The sequence below is a fragment of the Triticum dicoccoides genome, chromosome 1B, assembly GCF_002162155.2.
Source record: "Triticum dicoccoides isolate Atlit2015 ecotype Zavitan chromosome 1B, WEW_v2.0, whole genome shotgun sequence".
Lineage (NCBI taxonomy): Eukaryota > Viridiplantae > Streptophyta > Magnoliopsida > Poales > Poaceae > Triticum > Triticum dicoccoides.
Genome location: NC_041381.1, coordinates 617,168,285 through 617,174,284, shown reverse-complemented (window position 1 = coordinate 617,174,284; position 6,000 = coordinate 617,168,285).

Below are 6,000 nucleotides of genomic sequence, written 5' to 3'. Positions count from 1 at the left end.
ATCCCTAAAGTATTCACGTTGATCCAATGTTACTCCCATAACATAATTGAATGGGGTTTTCTCAGGATTATTAAAGTAGTACATAATATCTTGAACATAATGAGCATCGAGTGTTTTAGGAGGTTCCTCATCTCCATTAGTAGCAACTACACCTAATTTTTTTGGTATTTCGTGTTCCATATTCATAAATAAAGATAGAGAACAACTTAGAACAGCAAATAAAAATTACTTAGTGATAAAGCAAACAAGCACACATGAGAATATTCACCCCTCGCTATGACTTCCCGGCAACGCCGCCAGAAAAAGGTCTTGATGACCCACAAGTATACGGGATAGTTGTAGCCTCTTTCGATAAGTAACAGTGTCGAACCCAACGAGGAGCTAAAGGTAGAAAAAATATTCTCTCAAGTCCTATCGGCCACTGATATGACTCTACGCACACTTGACGTTCGCTTTACCTAGAACAAGTACGAAACTAGAAGTACTTTGTAGGTGTTGTTGGATAGGTTTGCAAGATAATAAACAGCACATAAATAAAATCTAGGGACTGTTTAGATAAAGAAGCAATAAAGTAAATATAGCGAGTGTGGAAAAGTGGTGGTAGGAGTTGTGAAATTGTCCCTAAGCAATTCACTACATTACTAGACCGGTAATCACTATTGCAATTCTATTTGAGGGAGAGGCATAAACTAACATACTTTATCTACTTGGATCATATGCACTTATGATTGGAACTCTAGCAAGCATCCGCAACTACTAAAGATTCATTAAGGTAAAACCCAACCATAGCATTAAAGCATCAAGTCCCCTTTATCCCATACGCAACAATCCCCTTACTCGAGTTTATGCTTCTGTCACTCAAGCAACCCACCATAAAAGAATCATGAACGCATTGCAACACCCTACAGCAGGAATCCCTCATGCTTGCGCTACATGGAGGGTACCATAGGACAACACCAATAATAAAACATGCAACTCAAATCAATCATAGCAATTCATCAATCACCGATAGGACAACGGAAATCTACTCAGACATATAGGATGGCAACACATCATTGGAAAATAATATGAAGCATAAAGCACCATGTTCAAGTAGAGGATACAGCGTGTTGCGGGAGAGTGGACCGCTGAATATAGAAGGGGGAAGGTGATGGAGATGTTGGTGAATATGACGACGGTGTTGGTGAAGATCGCGGTGATGATGATGGCCCCCGGTAGCGCTCCGGCGCAATCGGAAGCAAGGGGGAGAGAGGGCCCCTTCTTCTTCTTCTTCCTTGACCTCCTCCCTAGATGGGAGAAGGGTTTCCCCTCTGGTCCTTGGCTCCCATGGCTTGGGAGGGGTGAGAGCCCCTCCGAGATTGGATCTATCTCTCTGTTTCTGCGTTCTCAGATTCTGCCCCTTCACCGTTTCTTTTATATCTGGAGATCCGTAACTCCGATTGGGGTGAATCTTTCGCCCAGATTTTCTCGTAAAATTAGCTTTCTTGCGGCAAAAGAAGAGCGTCAACCGCCTTACGGGTGGCCCAGGAGAGTGCCAGGCGCGCCCAGGGGGGTGGGCGCGCCCCCTATCTCCTGGCCACCTCGGACACCGTTTCGCGTTGATTCTTCCTCCGAAAAATCCCAAATATTCCAAAATAATTCTCTGTCCGTTTTTATCCCATTTGGATTCCGCTTGATATTGGTTTTTTGTGAAACATAAAACATGCAACAAACAGGAACTGGCACTGGGCACTAGATCAATATGTTAGTCCCAAAAATAGTATAAAAAGTTGCCAAAAGTATATGAAAGTTGAAGAATATTGGCATGGAACAATAAAAAATTATAGATACGGCGGAGACGTATCACCACCATACCTACCTATTATGGCATTTCCATAGCCATTCCGAGATATATTGCCATGCAACTTTCCACCGTTCTGTTATTATGACACGTTCCATCATTGTCATATTGCTTTGCATGATCGTAAGATAGCTAGCATGATGTTTTCATGGCTTGTCCGTTTTTTGATGTCATTGATATGCTAGATCATTGGACATCCCGGTACACCGCCAGAAGCATTCATATAGAGTCATATCTTTGAGTTGTAATATTGAGTTGTAAGTAAATAAAAGTGTGATGATCATCATTACTAGAGCATTGCCCTAGTGAGGAAAGGATGATGGAGGCTATGATTCCCCCACAAGTCGGGATGAGACTCCGGACTTATGAAAAATAAAAGAGGCCAAAGAAGCCCAAATAAAAAAAAGAGGCCAAAGAAGCCCACCAAAAATAAAAATAAAAAAAAAATAAAAAAAGAGGAAAAAAGAAAATAAAAAATGAGAGAAAAAGAGAGAAGGGGCAATGTTACTATCCTTTTATCACACTTGTGCTTCAGAGTAGCACCATGTTCTTCATAGAGAGAGTCTCTTGTGTTGCCACTTTCATATACTAAGTGGAAAATTTTCATTATAGAACTTGGCTTGTATATTCCAATGATGGGCTTTCTCAAAATGCCCTAGGTCTTCCTGAGCAAGCGAGTTGGATGCACACCCACTTAGTTTCTTTTGTTGAGCTTTCATATATTTATAGTTCTAGTGCATCCGTTGCATGGCAATCCCTACTCACTCACATTGATATCTATTGATGGGCATCTCCATAGCCCGTTGATACGCCTAGTTGATGTGAGACTATCTTCTCCCTTTTTGTCCTCACAACCACCACCATATACCACCATAGCGCTATGTCCATGGTTTGTGCTCATGTATTGCGTAAGAGTTGAAAAAGCTGAAGCGCGTTAAAAAGTATGAACCAATTGCTCGGCTCGTCATCGGGGTTGTGCATGATTTGAATGCTTTGTGTGATTTGAATGATTCATAGCCAGACTATATGATTTTGTAGGGATGAGCTTTCTTGGCTATGTTATTTTGATAAGACATAATTTCTTCGTTGGTATGCTTGAAGTATTATTGTTTTTATGTCAAAAGATAGACTATTGCTTTGAATCACTCGTGTCTTAATATTCATGCCATGATTAGACATATGATCAAGATTATGCTAGGTAGCATTCCACATCAAAAATTTCTTTTGTATCATTTACCTACTCGAGGACGAGCAGGAATTAAGCTTGGGGATGCTGATATGTCTCCGTTGTATCTATAATTTTTGATTGTTCCATGCCAATATTCTTCAACTTTCATATAGTTTTCGCAACTTTTTATACTATTTTTCGGACTAACATATTGATCCAGTGCCCAGTGTCAGTTCCTGTTTGTTGCATTTTTTATGTTTCGCAGAAACCCAATATCAAACGGAATCCAAACGGGATAAAAACGGACAGAGAATTATTTTCGAATATTTGGGATTTTCCGGAGGAAGAATCAACGCGAAACGGTGCCCGAGGTGGCCAGGAGATAGGGGGCGCGCCTGGCACTCTCCTGGGCCACCCGTAAGGCGGTTGACGCTCTTCTTTTGCCGCAAGAAAGCTAATTTTACGAGAATAATCTGGGCGAAATATTCACCCCAATCGGAGTTACGGATCTCCGGATATAAAAGAAACGGTGAAGGGGAAGGATCTGAGAACGCAGAAATAGAGATAGATCCAATCTCAGAGGGGCTCTCTCCCCTCCCACGCCATGGGAGCCAAGGACCAGAGGGGAAACCCTTCTCCCATCTAGGGAGGAGGTCAAGGAAGAAGAAGAAGAAGAAGAAGAAGAAGAAGAAGGGGGCCTCTCCCCCTTGCTTCCGGTGGCGCCGGAGCGCTGCCGGGGGCCATCATCATCATCGCGATCTTCACCAACACGTCCGCCATCTTCACCAACATCTCCATCACCTTCCCCCATCTATATTCAGCGGTCCACTCTCCCGCAACCCGTTGTACCCTCTACTTGAACATGGTGCTTTATGCTTCATATTATTATCCAATGATGTGTTGCCATCCTATGATGTCTGAGTAGATTTTCGTTGTCCTATCGATGATTGATGAATTGCTATGATTGGTTTGAGTTGCATGTTTTATTATTGGTGCTGTCCTATGGTGCTCTCTGTGTCGCGCAAGCGTGAGGGATTCCCGCTGTAGGGTTTGCAATATGTTCATGATTTGCTTATGGTGGGTGGCGTGAGTGACAGAAGCACAGACCCGAGTAAGTAGGTTGTTTGCCTATGGGATAAAGGGGACTTGATACTTTAATGCTATGGTTGGGTTTTACCTTAATGAATCTTTAATAGTTGCACATGCTTGCTAGAGTTCCAATCATAAGTGCATATGATCCAAGTAGAGAAAGTATGTTAGCTTATGCATCTCCCACAAATAGAATTGCAATAGTGATTACCGGTCTAGTAACGTAGTCAATTGCTTAGGGACAATTTCACAACTCCTACCACCACTTTTCCACACTCGCTATATTTACTTTATTGCATCTTTATCTAAATAGCCCCTAGCTTTTATTTACGCGTTCTTTATTATCTTGCAAGTCTATCCAACAACACCTACAAAGTCCTTCTAGTTTCATACTTGTTCTAGGTAAAGCGAACACTAAGCGTGCGTAGAGTCGTATCAGTGGCAGATAGGACTTGAGTGAATATTTGTTCTATCTTTAGCTCCTCGTTGGGTTCGACACTCTTACTTATCGAAAGAGGCTACAATTATTCCGTATACTTGCGGGTTATCACGTCCCCATTCCCCCGGTGCCCGACATCGACGCGTGCCCCGACCTCTTTGCCGCCGAGGTCGACCGCGTGCGGGCGTCGCTCACAGAGGAGCAGCGCGCCCTCCCGCAGTACGCCGCCGACAACCACGCGTCGGGGGCGGCATACTTCCAGAGTCGTATCAGTGGCAGATAGGACTTGAGTGAATATTTGTTCTATCTTTAGCTCCTCGTTGGGTTCGACACTCTTACTTATTGAAAGAGGCTACAATTATTCTGTATACTTGCGAGTTATCACGTCCTCATTCCACCGGTGCCCTACGTCGACGCGCGCCCCGACCTCTTTGCCGTTGAGGTCGACCGCGTGCGGGCGTCGCTCACGAAGGAGCAACGCGCCCTCCCGAAGTACGCCGCCGACAACCATGCGTCGGGGGCGGCGTACTTCCAGTGCCACCAGGCTCAGCGGCTGGCGTCCACCAATGGGGCGCCGGTGGTGGGGGGCGTCAAGAACAGCGATAGGCGCCGCCTATGGTGGGGCGCCCCCAGCCGCACGCTCCACGAGGTACTCCAGTATCTCGAGGGCGGCAATGACCCGCCGCTGGCATACCCTGTCACGGCCGCCGCCCCGGTCCCCGCCGGAGCGCCGGGCAATGGAGCAGGGGGCGGCCGCGTCAAGGAGGAGAAGGCCGGCGAGGATTATGTTGAGTCTGTTTATTGTTTTAACTTTTAAGTCTTTCTATTATTTTGAATCTTCTATAAATTTGAGTCTGTTATTTTTTTAGTATTCTATTTTTTAAAACTTTTGTAATTTTGAGTGTTTTTTATTGTTTTGAGACTTTTATTTTTTAGAATCTTTTAATTTTAATTTTTATTGTTTTTTTATCCTTTTTATCAAAGGATGCATTCCAAAGCTTGCCACCACATTGTGTGACTTCTTCATTCGCTACTACTCATTGAAAAATATTTGGAGACCATGAAAGTTATAAACAGAGGAGCTAACTGCAGTCCCCTCCACATTTTCTCATCCGGGCTTGGGACCGGCAAAGGCAGTGTTAAACTACAAAACTACAAAACACAAAAAATTAGCAAACACTACAACCAATCGTTCAGCTAAGCAACAAGCCACACAATCAACCAAAGGCAGCATTGGCACGACACACGATTGGCAATAAATATTCACACAACGTTTTCACAAGATCGTAATACATACATGGTTCAAAATCTCATGGAAACACCGCTGAAATCATGCTTGCCTCACTAGTAGAATCACACTCAAAATCGCGGTTCAAATCATGTGTGTCCACAAGAGCAGACACCGCTCACAAGAGCACAACCAAAGGTCGAAATTACACAGAAACAAAGAGCATCACGCATAAT